This window comes from Protopterus annectens, chromosome 15.part0 (genome assembly GCF_019279795.1).
Source record: "Protopterus annectens isolate FY-2018-M chromosome 15.part0, PAN1.0, whole genome shotgun sequence".
Lineage (NCBI taxonomy): Eukaryota > Metazoa > Chordata > Ceratodontiformes > Protopteridae > Protopterus > Protopterus annectens.
The window spans coordinates 206,026,987-206,042,531 of record NC_056749.1 but is presented as its reverse complement, the minus strand read 5'-3'; the positions used below and the strand labels follow the sequence as shown (position 1 = coordinate 206,042,531).

The 15,545-nt window shown below is 38.1% G+C and overlaps 2 protein-coding genes across 2 annotated transcripts in view; one reads left to right on the top strand and one right to left on the bottom strand.

Moving 5' to 3' along the window:
- ZC4H2 (zinc finger C4H2-type containing) overlaps nucleotides 1-8,743 on the bottom strand; it is a 517,031-nt gene extending 508,288 nt beyond the window's left edge. Inside the window, exon 1 of the mRNA XM_044057709.1 lies at nucleotides 8,677-8,743. The gene's annotated coding sequence lies outside the window, so the exon portion shown is untranslated. The remainder of the gene's footprint in view (nucleotides 1-8,676) is intronic.
- Nucleotides 8,744-8,827: 84 nt separating this feature from the next.
- Nucleotides 8,828-15,545, top strand: part of ZC3H12B (zinc finger CCCH-type containing 12B) — a 766,103-nt gene continuing 759,385 nt past the window's right edge. Inside the window, exon 1 of the mRNA XM_044057702.1 lies at nucleotides 8,828-8,897. The gene's annotated coding sequence lies outside the window, so the exon portion shown is untranslated. The remainder of the gene's footprint in view (nucleotides 8,898-15,545) is intronic.

Here is a 15,545-nt window from a genome sequence, read left to right as displayed (position 1 = left end):
TTACTGTGTTGCTTTAAGTTTTAAGCAGTTAATTGTTTGATGAGATGATGTGTTAACTGAATAGTACTATATATGAAGAAAGGTTTTTATGTGAAGCGTTCAGTTCTGAAGAAGTCTTAAGACGAAAGCGGTCAAAATAAAGTGTATGCTAACGGAGTGTGGCTATCATTTGGTTCCTTGTGCCATTTACCAGTATTTAGCTTTGTTTTGGTGGTTTCTATGCTGATGGATGTTTTTTGGTGACTCACTAAACACTACTATATGCTAACAGTCCTCTAACATTCTTTCATCTAATAATCCATCCTTTATTCTCCTATAACAATACCTTCACTGTATCACTATAAAGTGGCTAACATAACCAAAGCATAAAATAAAGTACTACTACTACTACAACTGACTACCATAGTGACCCTTCAATAAACTGTACTGACATCCTAAGGACAGGTTGTACAATATATATTATATGTTTGCCTCTTCTGCCAATACTTAAACACCGGAGTATCACTATAAAGTGACTAACATAAATACTGTATATAATAAGGCACAACATTTATAACTACTGTCTAGATCACAGAGATCCTTCAACAGATTGTGCTAATATCCGAAGGCCAGATTCTATAGCATGTACTATATGTATATATGATTGCTTCTACTGCCAATATTTAAATGCAGATTTGTGAGTCTTTTCACATGTATATGTAACAAATTATTTCCATATATTGTTGATTTTGTATTGTTGTGTATCTGTAACAACTTATTTTTTATATATTCTTGATCTTGTACTAGTGGAGCTTTTCTTCCCATGTCTCTTCTGAAAGCAGGTTCTCCTGACCCAGATGAACCATCCTGATAAACAAATGTCAAAAAAAAATAAATAAGCATGAGTGTGCATGTTATATATGTTGTGATGCCCCTGCACTGGCCCAGCAATCAAAGAACCTCAATCCCCACCACTGGGAACAGCTAGGGAATGTACACAGTGGGAGGATGACAAGTACACACACAGTAAAGTGCAATTTCCCTTAAGAGCACACAGAGATCACAGTCAGTCTGGGATTGGTTTCTCCCTCTTTCTCCAGATCCCCATTAAGACTCCCCACTGGCACAGCTATAGGGTTAAGATCTCAGCTGAGTGGCCAAGCCAAGACCTCCAGCATTCTCACTATCCAACCATTGCTAAGTGTCCCTGCCCAAGTAGCTGACTGACACACACACACACACACACACACACACACACACACACACACACACACACACACACACACACACACACTTTGAGATTTGATTTATATACAAACACACACACCTGGGGAAGGCTGGCATAGGTTTATTAGCTATACCCCTTTCTGCCCAGACTATAAGGTAGTTTCCACTGCCACTAACCCCTACTTATCAGCTACTATAAGGCCCTTGCAACGAGTGTCCAATCCTACTGTGTAATGCTACTATTAATCCAAATGGCAGTCTGACCAAGACTTGCAAGACTATTTAGGAGTGGCCTGTAAAGTGTCACCAAATACATATGGAAGTACTCTAAGAGGTTAAATGTGTCTCACAAATATCAGCCATAAAGATAGGTTTAAATATATTTAATAATAAATAATAAAAGAATAAGACAATACTCAGTACATCAACACAGTAACTTCAGAGTTCAAAATCACAGGAAATATTTTAAAACAGCATTGCAGAACAGTCTCAAATAAATACATAAAACATCTAAACTAATCTTTACTATATTCCTATCTATATCTAAAAGAGATAATATACTTTAAATCTTACTTACAGCAAGGCAAGTGGCAGATGAGTGATGATGAGTGGATGCTCTTGCTAGGTCCAAGACAAAATGCACAGTCTCTCTCTGAGAGAGTTCTTAAATTAATATAAAATATCACTGCTGGGTTAGCTTAGATGGCATCACGTTTTGTCACCTGACTCCAGTTCCCAGGCTAAACCAGAAACTAACAGAATTTAACATCTCTGTGTGAAAAATACATATCTCTCAGATGTTTGCACATCTTGGAAGTCATAAAACAATAAAATGTTTTTACATTTTAAACCTAGTAATTACTTCTCTTTCAAGATAATACAAAAACTTCTAGCTCTAGACATTGTGTCTGCTACACTGAAACTGAGAGAGAACTTTTATAGAACAATCGAAAAATCAGTCTAATTTCCACTTATTTGCTTGTATTTTGCAAGTTAACCCTTTTATGTTCTAGTTTCTACTGTTAAAACATACATTTGCACAGGTATATAGTTTATATGCATTTCTGTTCTAAGTCAGTAGGGCATGCTGTCGTTACATTTTAGCTCAGTACATAACATACAGTTCTGTATAAATCATATCAATATTCTCAAATGACATAGAATTATTTACAAAATTCCAGATAGCTTGGCTGGCAATATTTCCCTATATCACATATGTGTATATGTAAGCACATATGAATACACATACACACACATATATAAAATATTATATTTTTTATATATATATATATATATATATATATATATATATATATATATATATATACACACACATATATATATATATATATATATATATATATATATACACATACACACACACAAATACATACATGTATGGGGAAATATTTATATACTATATATGTTTATACACACGCTATACATATATATGTAGATATATATACATAGATATACACATGCATATATATATATATATATATATATATATATATATATATATATATATATATATGTTTTGTGTGTGTGTGTGTATATGCATGCACACACACACACACACACACACACACACACACACACACACACACACACACACACACACACACAAATATACACATACATCTATGTATGCATCTGTTAGTCTTCTTTATACTGTAGCCGAATGCAAAACAAAAGCAGACAGCTTGTTCAGTATCTATAAAATATATTCAAAGCAATTTCTGCATGTTTCTGATAAGAACAACATTAATAATAAAACAAAACACTGCAAATTATAACTAATAGTTATGCAAAATACAATAATAATCTCCAATGAGCCTATCCTCTTGCCCCTAGGGGCCATACATTGGGTAAAATCAGGTTACTTTGTCTAGGCTTGCTATATATTGGGTAAAACTGGGTTATACCGGCTAAGCTTGTAAAGGCTCTTAACCTTTTAGCCTAGTAATCTTCTATGAACCTATGAATTAATATAGTAATAATAGCTAATACCATTTATTTGTGTAAAGGCTTTTATTTCTCTCCCTTTCTCCTCTTCACAAGTCTAAGTGTAGTTGCATCAAAACCAGTGCATGTGTATGTATATTGTAATTTTTTATTTTTCTTTCTGTAGTTTACATATGCAACTCTCCATACCCCTCAACCTCTTAGCACAAGAAATCTGGACAAAGCCTAAAATAATGAGGGGACGATAACAAGGACAGAATTTAAATATTGCTCTTATAAACTTAGAAAGTTGGTAGAATAAAAGGTTTTATGTTGGAATGCATTTTCTGAGGGATATATAGTCTGAATCTCAAATGTGTGGATTATTTAGTGACTTCAATAGCAATTTGCCAGAGGACCACAAGTTTCATGAGGAACAGACCAAAATATGAGCAGAAAATCTGGATAGTTGAGAGATATGACTCTTTCTTATATTAATGGCTACTTTATATCAAACATGTAGAACTCTACAAAGTCAGATACTTCAATGAAAAGACAAAGCTTTTGGATAAAATATCCTTCTTCAACGTCTTACGTAAAGAACTGAAGAAGGATATTTTATCCGAAAGCTTTGTTTTTTCATTAAAGTATCTGACGTTGTGGAGTTCTACATTTTTTTCTTGCTTTAAGCTGTTTTGTTTCGTATTTCTCCACTTCACCACTTATTTCATCTTTTTTTTTTTGAGACTTGTTACTTTATATCAAACAGCCATTATATGCATCCATGTGCACAAGCAAGTCCCTCTTTTAAGAGACTCTCAGCATAATGACACAGCAGAATCTGCAGAATTGAGGGAAAAAAATGGGTTGATGGGCTTAGATTATGATCGTCAGATAGTGTTTCGGTTCAAAGGTGGGCTACTGACCTGAAGGTCTTTATAAGCCTAGCCGTGTGTACCCAATATAATACTAGAGAAACCCAATAAAAAGTATCTTGCCTAAACTCGAAATCTTGGTTAGCAATGACTGCCCATATCTAGGAGGGTCATAGATGAATCCCCCTGGCAGGAATTTATGGTTTCCCATCCAGTCATCCAGGCTACGCTTAAATAGGGTCATAGTGTGGCTTCATTTGATATGAACTGGTATCCTATTACAGAATACTGGCAACCTCTGACAGACATATCTGTCTGTCCAGTAGGTCCTATTTATGTCGCAGGCCAGGTTAAGGTCTCTGAAGCAGATGACCCTTGTCCCATTTGATGTGCAGCATTTCCATTAGATTTGGATCCGAGATTGCTCTGTAGGCCAGGCACAAGTCTCCTCTAAGTCATCTGTATGCTGAGTACAGTGACAGTGACTTCAGTCTGTCAATGTATGACGTGTTGGAGATCCCTTTAAGTTGCTGCAGGTGCCTGGTAAGGTATATACCAAAGGGAGCATTGTACTCAATTACTGGCCCGATGAGGGTCGAGTACAGGGGTGTTATGACTTCTTTTGCTCCTGAGGCAATGCCTTTGCTAATTAGGTGTGTGGGTTAGAATGTCTTCCTTACCAAAGCAGACACATGGTGGTCAAAGTTTAGGCTACAGTCAACTTGCATTCTCAAGTCTCTCACTGCTGAGTTATTACTTAGAGTATTATTGTTAATATGACAGTCTGCAGGGATATCGTAAAAATGCATTTTTTTAGCATTGAGTTTGTGTCTATGGCTTTGGCACCAGTCATTGGTTTATGTAAGTCCCTCTTGAAGTATATTGACATCATTTGGGGATTCAGTGATTGCTCCTAATTTGTAGTAATCAGCAAACTTAGTTAGCCAGAGCATCTCTGTTTTAGCCTGAACTTCTGAGAAGTATATTCCAAACAACATGGGGCCCAGCACTGACCCCTATAGAACCCCACTGGTGACAGGTCTGTTGGTTGAGGTAAAGTCCCCAACTTTCACTGAGTGAGATCTGTCAGTGAACCATTTAACAACCTACCTGATAATATAAGGGTTGATATTCAACTGGGAGAGTTTATGAATGATGCCTGGATGTGGGATTGTGTTGAAGGCCTTGGCTAAGTCAATGTAGGCTGTATGCACAGATTTGCCTTCATCTGTGGCTCTGGTGACATTTTCGAAGAAGTCCACCAGGTTTAACAGGCATGACCTGCCTTTGACAAAACCAAACTGTGTTGGAGCAAGGGTTTGGAAATCACCTATGTCCTTATTTATAAGGTCCATGATGATTCATTCCATGGCCTTACAGATAAGGCTGGTTAAGCTTATGGGTCTGTAGATCCCAGGCTCTGTTGCTTTACCCCCTTTATGAATGGGATGACAGTTGCTGTTGTTTCTTACTAGGAAGCAAAAGAAAAACAATGTCATAAAGAAATTATCTTCAGTAGAATACCAGACAATGTTTTGTCAACAAAGACAAAATACAAAATAGTTACTGTAAAAATAGTTACAATATGAACCAATATCACAGAAGACGTTTTCCACAGTAAAAAGCTCTTGTAACAGGATTCATTGTATTAATCACAGTCCAGTACTTTATCACCACTTCAATGCGCTGTTATTAGAAATCATGCAAACAAATGAAAACAACAGCAATACAGAAACATTCACAGCCATGAAGTGCCACTTTTTGACTTAAAACATTTTAATTTAACCAGCAAGCCATGCTGTATGCTGTGGCTTTGCAACTGCTGCTTCCTCAGAGTCAGCCATTGTGGCCATGTTACAAGCTGCCTCTTCACAAGTACCAGTGAGCTATCCATTGTTTTACTGACCATCCCATTTGTCTCATATTTTTGCTCAGTCCCTTGTGAAATTATTATTAGTTATGATTATTATTATTTTTTGATAAATCACTGAGGATTAAAGTCAATAATGGCAGACATTAGTTTCATACTTCTCATTGTTCTGAAAACTCCTTGTTGATGCAAAACCTGTTGATCTACCCATTTTAAGTGAATTACAAACATGTCCAGGATTTTGGAACTTTGCCACCTCCCCATTATGTTTGGCTTTGAAAATGATTCCGCACCTCTCAACTTTCCCTGATTTTCAGAGACGGCCCTGATTCTGACTCAAATTTTAGCTCGGTCCCTCTTCATCCCTCATAAAACTAATGACTTTTGGACAGGGGTGTAGACAGAAATTTACATTTTATACTCAGACTTAATGTTATTGCCCCCACCACCCACTTATCATTTTAAAAATGTACTCAACCTTCAAAACACTACCCCCTCAGACATATAGTAAAGGGATGTGTTATTTTCAACTGTTAGCATATATACCAATAAAAAGCTATTTTAAAGGTGTATTTATTTCACACAAGCATTTTTTCTGTACCTCTATACTGTAAATATTTGTTTACACAGTTCTAAACATTCAATGTTTTATGAGTTTTGAAGGTTCCAAGAGATGCTCAGAAAAAAATATACTCATTTGAGTACACTGTATTCCTAGCTACTCCCTTGCTTTTGGAGTACCTATAGCAAATTATACTTAATAAATAAGAGTTATAGACTTCTTTTACTTCAGAAAATGCATATTAATTCACATTCTCTTATTTTGTCACTATTTCATATTGAGTACTAATATTTTAAGTGTCCCAGATAGCACTAATTATTTCCGAATTTGTACCTGATTCTGTCGAGATTTGCCCTTGATTGGTTAGTTGATGATTATGTTAATATGTCACTATAGACTTTCTTTTTCGATATGATTCGCGTGTTTCAACCAGGTCTTCACATATTTGGCCACCACTAATCTTCTGACCATTCTCATGGTAGAAAAACACTGAAGTGAGGCAGAGCAACAGTTACACCAAAAATATGATGGGCACCGTTAGCAACCTATTTAAACTGAAGTTTTTGTCTTTATTCTTCTGCCTCCTTTAAAATTAATAAGTAAAGTTAATACATAAAAAACGACAGACACATGACATAGATGCAGATACAAATTTTACACAGGCCTTGAAGTGCTTGCATTAAAAAGTTTCTCTTTTTTTAAATAAACGAAAATGTCTTCTACATTGAATTTTAACTGGATCTAGTAAGCATTAAACTGGACGAGGTAAAGGTGCATTTTTTAATCAAAACAACAGCAAATGTGCATACACATGCACTTACGGACAACTGCTTCATAGCTAGAAAATGCCCACACTCGTACCTCTCAACTGTCCAGATTTTCGCAGAATGTCCAGATTTTTGTCTCATATTTTTGGTCTGTTCCTCAGTTTGTGTTTTTTCTGGAAAATCATTGTAGATCGAAGTAACTAAATAATGACAGAACAACAGGGGGCCCAGCACTGACCCCTGTAGAACCCCACTGGTGACAGGTCTGTTGGTTGAGGTAAAGTCCCCAACATTCACTGAGTGAGATCTGTCAGTGAACCATTTAGCAACCTACCTGATGATATAAGGGTTGATATTCAACTGGGAGAGCCAAACTTGGGATCAATAGTTCAGAGTAATGGTGAGTGGGGAAGAGAGGTGAAGAAGAGAGTACAGGCAGGATGGAGTGGGTGGAGAAGAGTGTCAGGAGTGATTTGTGACAGACGAGGACCAGTAAGAGTGAAAGGGAAGGTCTACAAGAGGGTAGTGAGACCAGCTATGCTATATGGGCTGGAGACAGTGGCATTGACAAAAAGGCAGGAGTACAAGCTGGATGTGGCAGAGTTAAAGATGTTAAGATTTGCACTGGGTATGACGAGGGTGGACAGGATTTGGAATACGTATATTAGAGGGTCAGCCCAGGTTGGAAGATTTGGAGACAAAACCAGAGAGGCAAGATTATGTTGGTTTGGACATGTGCCGAGGAGGGATGCTGAGTATATTGGGAAAAAGATGCTAAGGATAAAGCTACCAGGTAACAAGGAAAGAGGAAGGCCTAAGATAAGGTTTATGGATGTGGTGAGAGAGGACATGCAGGTGGTTGGTGTGACAGAGCAAGATGCAGAGGACAGGAAGAAATGGAAACAGATGATCTGCTGTGGCGACCCCTAACGGGAACATCCGAAAGATGATGATTAGAATGTCAAATTTCATATTATTCAGAGAATACCTAATAATGCAACACCTGCGCTTCTAGCAAATTTCTAAGTTTATAGGATCAATATTTAAAAATCGTTCCCTGTTTTGGGCCTTTGTTCCCCCATTATTTCTGGCTTTGTCCAGATTTCTTGCAGTGCCAGTGAGAGATATAACAAACACACACACACGTATATACGTGCATGTATATTATGAACATACACATACATGATTTTTAAATTGTATGCAACAGTGCTGCAAATTCTAGTTTTCTCTTCTTTCAAAGCTGCGCAGACGTGGTTGCTAGGAGACGGCAGCGGAGAGGAAGAGTGACTGTGTAGGCAGGGGTGATGGAGACAAGTATGCAGGAGAAGAGCTCGAACTGGAATTAACGGGATTCACTTGGTCTCACGATTACCTTTCAGTATTGCGCATTTTACTTATGCTAGTTTGCTAACCGCCCTCCCCAAGCTGTTGTTCTAACGTATCTTGAAGTACCTTCATTCCCGTAGGGCCCAATGCCTTCAATGTTGATATGTTGATAATGATCCCTAGTTAGAGCCTTCCTGAGACCGTGATGCTGAAGAGTACAGGCCCGCGTCTGCTGTGATTCGTGTAGCCGTGGAATGGTTGGCCAATGCACAACTGTGGCAGGGCCTCGTAGCAGTGGCAGCATTAAGTGTCCCGATTTTTCGAGCTGAACAGGATAGCAGTGCAAGGTAACATGGGTGTCTGACTCCCATTTTATTCATCTTTCAGTTTACAGGAATAATCATAACTGACAGTTTCCCCTGCCGTTATTATTGCGTGGAGTTAACAGTGCAGAGAAGTGAATCAGTTTCAACCACGTATCTTATCCTTTAGTTAAGTATCTTGCCTCTCTACTCTTTACAGAAGAAAAAAAAATGGATGCAAACTTCGCAGGTCATTAACAGTCATAGTTTGTGGTACCGCCGTTAAAATTAATTGGTAGTCTAGATTTGAAGTGACTTTTTGTTATTTATGTTTGTAAAGGAAATGGTTTCAGTGATTATAGGGATGCTATGTTTGCTGACAGGTATGATGTGCTGCAAAAGTCTGTTTTGGAGGATGCATTGTATTTAGGTGATCAAATTATATATAAAATTGTTTTGTATTCAGAAATTGGTTATGACATTTGAATCTCCTTCAGTAAATTGAATGGGGCCGGCCGGAGCCAACCCCACGATTTAAAATGTGTCATGCTAACCTTATACGAGGCCATTTTACTGCGCAGGGAATGTTTTTGAAGTTGTATATTCACCAGCAAGAGCACTTGGTTCACTGCAAGTACATACATTATTTTGTTACAACTAGTAGTGTGTGGTGTTGTGTGATCAGTGAAGATGTAAGAATATTGGTTGTGATCTGTTTACATCCAGACTTGAGAGGCAGAATGAAGATAAGAAAAAATAAACACATCTTTAAACAAACAAAACGCATTGTTTATAGTTAATAATATGCAGGCACACTTTAATCATAATTCAATATTTTCGTTTTAGCCTTGTGAGAAGATGAAAATCTGATCTTTTTTCACTTACTGAATCCGTTACGTTGTCATTGCTTTGCATCCATATGCAGTATAAGTGTGACAAACTTTGGCTTTTCTTGTATACTGTGTTGTCATATGGATCATATTTTTCAATTGTACTTGGTCTGGAACAGTGAAAGAATTGTATTAAGTGTTGCTTCTACCACATCATGAGATTCACATCTCTGCTTTCAAGAACTGTATTAAACATGTTAGTAATAAAATCATTATTGCTGTTTGTATGTACCTGACAAGTACTGTAGGTATGTAATTCATGAAGTTTAGGTGCTAGTACTTGATTTAGTAAAATGTTTCGAGTATGTATTTTCATGTCCTGTCTTTCTTGCCAGCTGGTCTGTTTTTACTTTTTTTCTGCTCTTACTATTGTAGTCAGGTTATACTTTGAAGCATTTGTCCATCATGTATAATTTTATGGGTAAATTGAAATCTCTTTTAAATGTTTTTCAGTGTATGCTTTATGCCACTTTAATATTTACACTCGGAACACACTCTTTTAACAGTTATTTATTCCAAATGTGGAAACAGACTGTAGACTACTCACTCAGACACCATATACTGACATGTATTCATTTGTTTTTTGCCTGTTTCATTTACTATTCCCAACAAGCAATGGCCATTTTGTGAGTATGTATATGAGGAGAAAAAGTTCTAAGTACAAATAATATGTTCAGAAAGCCTTTAGAATAATTGTATATTACATTATAGTCATTTTAGTATCTCTAGTAATTACTGTTCATTTTAGTATGAGATAATCAAGGAGCCATCTCAATACAACTGCTGCTATATAAGCAGTGCATTTACATTGTTACTCTAAGGTAGTATGGTATAGTTGCAGTCTTCATCAACTGATGGAATACAGTGTAAACAGTTAGTTATTTGGGTCCAACAATATTTTAAATAAAAAAATACTAAACTGTGTAATATCTTTAATGCTTATTTTTTTACTTAGTATCCATGTACACTTGGCATAGAACAGGTAACCAGTATAGTTACAGCACATCACACAGTGTTCACATTAAGAAATTATGATGATGTCATTTGGGACCTTTCAAAATGTAGTCAAATTCTGTATCATATTCCCATTACTAATGTATTTCAGAATTGTTGGTATCTTGACAGGGATCACCCTCCCCCTCTAGTCACTCTGATTATTATAGATTATTTTCTTTGATGGAGAGTGTGACGACCCACCACTGGACGAGTAATCAAGGAGCCACAAGCCTCACCACTGGCAGCAGTGGGGGATGTACACTGAGAGGATGACAAGGTACAGACACAGTGTTTCTAGATGCAGCTCTCTGCATCAAGTACAATTTCCCTTAAGGGCAGACAGAGACCACAGTCAGTCCGGGGCTGATTTCTCCCTCTTTCTCCAGATTCCCAATAAGACTTCCCACTGGCACAGCTATAGAGTTGAGATCTCAGCTGAGTGGCCAAGCCAAGACCTCCAGCACCCTCTATGTCCAACCACTGCTTTGTGTCCCTGCCCAAGTAGCTGACACACACACACCTGGGAAAGGCTGGCACAGGTTTACTAGCTATGTCCTTTTTTGCCTAGACTGTAAGGTAGTTTAATCACTGCCACCAGCCAACTCCTTATCAGCTACTTTAACACCCTTAACAAAGGGTGTCCAGTCATACTGTGCAATATTAATATTAACACAAATGGTAGTTTGACCAAGAGCAAGGCTATTGGGAGTGGCCCACACAGTGTCACCAAATAAATATGCAAGTAGTCTCAGAACTTAAAATATGTCTCACAAAGATCAACCACAATGAAACGTTTAAATATATTTAATAATAAAAGACCAAGAAGGTACTAAGTATATATTCACAGTGGCATCAAAACCACAGGAAATATTTAAAACAGCATTGCAGGACAGTCTCAAATAAATAAAGAAAAATATTTAAATTAAGCTTTGCTATATTCCTGACCTTATCCAAGAGAATTATACTATCCCCTAGTAACTTACTTCATTAGAGCAAGGCAGATGTGGTGAATGGTTCTGGTCAGTTCTAAGACAGAATATAGAATGCTATGTCTCTCTCAGACCGGTCAAATTAATATCTCAAATATTACTGCTGGGATAGCTTGCAGAATTACATCATTTCTTGTCATCTGACTCTATCTTAGGTGAAACCCCTGTAACAAAAGGAGATGCTGCCAGCCCAGCTAGCTGGAATTTTGTAAATAATTTTGTGAATGTTAATATGATTTATACAGAAGTGTGACAGAAGGAGATACTGCCAGACCAGCTATCTGGAATTTTGTAAATGGTTATGTGTCAATTGTGAATGTCAACATGCTTTCATGTAAGATGCTTATGTTGTAGATGTATTAGAACTACAGACGTGTCCTGAAGAGAGATTTTATGAAGTACTGAGCAGAAATGCATATACACTATTGTAACTGTTTTAAATGTGTATATTTTAACAGGGAGACTGAAACACAGGAGATTAACTTGCAAAACTTCAGAAGAATTGTTGAGATTAAGTTACTTTATGGCTGGGCCATAAACAAAAGAGATGTTATGTTAGAGTTTCAGTGCAACAGCAGACATATTGTCTTTAAGTGTGGAGAACTTTACATTATTTTACGACTTCCACCGTTTGCTTTGCCAAAAAATCTGAGGTCCGTGTATTTTCACAGGTGGATGCTAAATGCTGCCAGCTGCAGTGGGGGTTTTCACCTGGGGTAGTCAGATGGCAAGAAGTGATGTCATGCTACAAGTATCCCATCAGCAAAATTTGAGATATTAATTTTAGAACTCTCTGTGTGAGAGAGAGAGAGCGACTGGTCATTTTGTATTTTGCCTTTGACCTGACAAAAAGCACCCACTTACCACATCTGCAGCTTGTTGGTCTGAGTAAATCCGTCTAGGAAATAGTACAATTCTTTTAGGTATAGTCAGGACTATAGTAAAGTATAGCTTAGATGTTTTCTTTATTTATTTTAGACTGTCCTGCAATATTGTTTTAAATATTTCCTGTGATTTTGAACTCTGATATAACTGTGATTATTTACTGAATATTTTCTTGTTCTTTTATTATTTGTAATTAAATATATTTAAACCTTTCATTGTGGCCGATGTTTGTAAGACATATTTAAGTTCTGAGAGTACTTGCATATTTATTTGGCGACACTGTGGGCTACTCCTAATAGCCTTGCTCTTGGTCAAACTACCATTTGGATTAATAGCATCATTACACAGTAAGATTGGACACATTTTGTTAAGGGCCTTAAAGTAGCTGATAAGGAGTGACTAGTGGCAGTAATAACTACCTTATAGTCTGGGCAAAACGGGGCATAGCTAATTAACCTGTGCCGGCCTTTCCCAGGTATGTGTGTGTGTGTGTGTGTGTGTGTGTGTGTGTGTGTATGTGTGTGTGTGTGTGTGTGTGTGTGTGTGTATATATATATATATATATATATATATATATATGTATATATATATATATATATATATATATATATATATATATGTGTGTGTATAAATCAAATCTCAGTGTGTGTGTGTCAGATACTTGGACAGGGACACGAAGCTGGCTTGGCCGCTCAGCTGAGATCTCAACTCTATAGCTGTGCCAGTGGGGGAGTCTTATTGGGGATCTGGAGAAAGAGGGAGAAACAAGCCCCAGACTGACTGTGGTCTCTATGTGCTCTTAAGGGAAATTACACCTTACTGTGTGTGTACTTGTCATCCTCCCAATGCACGTTCCACACTGATGCCACTGGTGAGGATTGAGGCTCCTTGGTTATTGTTGCCAGCCGTGGGGCGTCACATATATATTGGTGGGATATCCACATCACATATATTGGTGGGCAGTGATGGAATATCCACATATTTGGATTCACTGGTGTGGATATTGAATTCCTGCATCCTGTAAACAGTGGTCACTAAGACTGTGGTCTCTATGTGCTCTTAAGGGAAATTACACCTTACTTTGTGTGTGCTTGTCATCCTCCCAATGCACGTTCCACACTGATGCCACTGGTGAGGATTGAGGCTCCTTGGTTATTGTTGCCAGCCGTGGGGCGTCACATATATATTGGTGGGATATCCACATCACATATATCGGTGGGATATCCACATCACATATATTGGTGGGCAGTGATGGAATATCCACATATTTGGATTCACTGGTGTGGATATTGAATTCCTGCATCCTGTAAACAGTGGTCACTAAGGAAGGTGTACAATCAGCCACACAGTGATCATTCAGAGTTTCATATCACAATAGTGTATTTTTTTTTTTTGTTAGGCTTAGTCAGTCAGGGAGACAGCAGAAGATTATGGCAAGTTGACAAGGAGCCAGTTGGAAGATATGTCAAGCTAAAGGACTGGTGCATGCCAACCTGAGTAAAACAGAAATGATTGCAGCCTTAGTCACAGCTGCATCACAGACCAGCGACCAGGAGGACAACCAGACTTGCCTTGGAGATATACAACTGTCAGAAAATGGACAGTTCAGCCTTTCTACAGAGGACTTAAAAATCCATCTGGAGTTAGAGACTTGAACTGGAGGCCAAATGTTTGGAAATATAATCAGCAGAGAGACTGAGATGCCTGGAGGCCGAAGAGAATGAAAAGCTGAGACATCTGGAGGCTGAAGAGAATGAGAGGCAATGGTGACATGAAAAGGAGATGCTGACTCTTCACCTAGGTCATGGAGGTAATTGGGAAGGGAGTAACCGAACCCCAGAAGCAATAAAGGTCAGTACATTTCTTCCACAGTTTACAGAGAGGGATCATTTTGATATTTTTTTATTCATATGTTTGAAAGGGTATGTAAACAGTATAATGCTGACCAAGGGCCCTGGGTACGGTTCCTGACCCCCTTACTCCACAGTAAAGCTGTAACTGCTATTTCTAAATTGTTTGATACTGATTGCTTATATTATAATACAGTTAAAATTGTTTGTTATGGTAACACCTGAAGTTTATAGAAGGAAGTTTCATGAGATGAGCATAGATGCAAGGCAGATGAGTGTGTGTGAATATATTGCTGAGTTAAGCACGTATTTTCATAGATGGGTGAGTGGGTGTCAGGTCACCACTTTTGAAGGGCTGGCAGACCTTTTGGTGAGGGAACAAGCCCTTAGCACTTTGCCTGAGGACACGAGAATCTGATTAGAGGATAGAGAATGTAACACAGCAGATGAGTTGGGGAAAAAGGGAGACCTATACCTAGCAAGCAGGGCATCACTGCACAGGAAAGGGATACCCAGTGCTGCTCATGGGTGTAAGGGAACCCATGGTGGGCAGGATAAACTGCCCCAACAGTGTCCGTCAGTAGCAGGGGAACCACTAGTCCAGGTACACATCCAGGACCAAGGGTTAAATATTTTAAATGCAACCAGTGGGGCGATGTAATATATAGATGTCCACGGAAGCAAGGTAGGGAGCAAAAGGTGGGAGAACTAGTAAGTGGGAATGACAGAATACCAGCAGTAAGCTGTCTGGAAACAAGAAGGGTACCAAGCTACCACAAGAGGTTATATCCTATTTTAGTAGATGGGAAAGAGGCCACTGCTAAGAGAGAGACATCCTCTGACCTAACCATTGTGAAGCCTACAATGGTTAAAGAAGAGTAGTACTGGCTTGAGCAGTCTACTCCAGTCAAACCTTTAGGAGGGCCCCATTCCAAATACCTTTGGCTAGGGTTCACCTTGAGTGGGAGGGTGGAAAGGAAGCAAGCAAGTAGGTGTGTTTTGAGGATATCCCTGCAGATGTCCTTATAGGTAATGATTTTGATAATGCAGCACTTTGTGTGCATGCAGTGACACGCAGTCAGG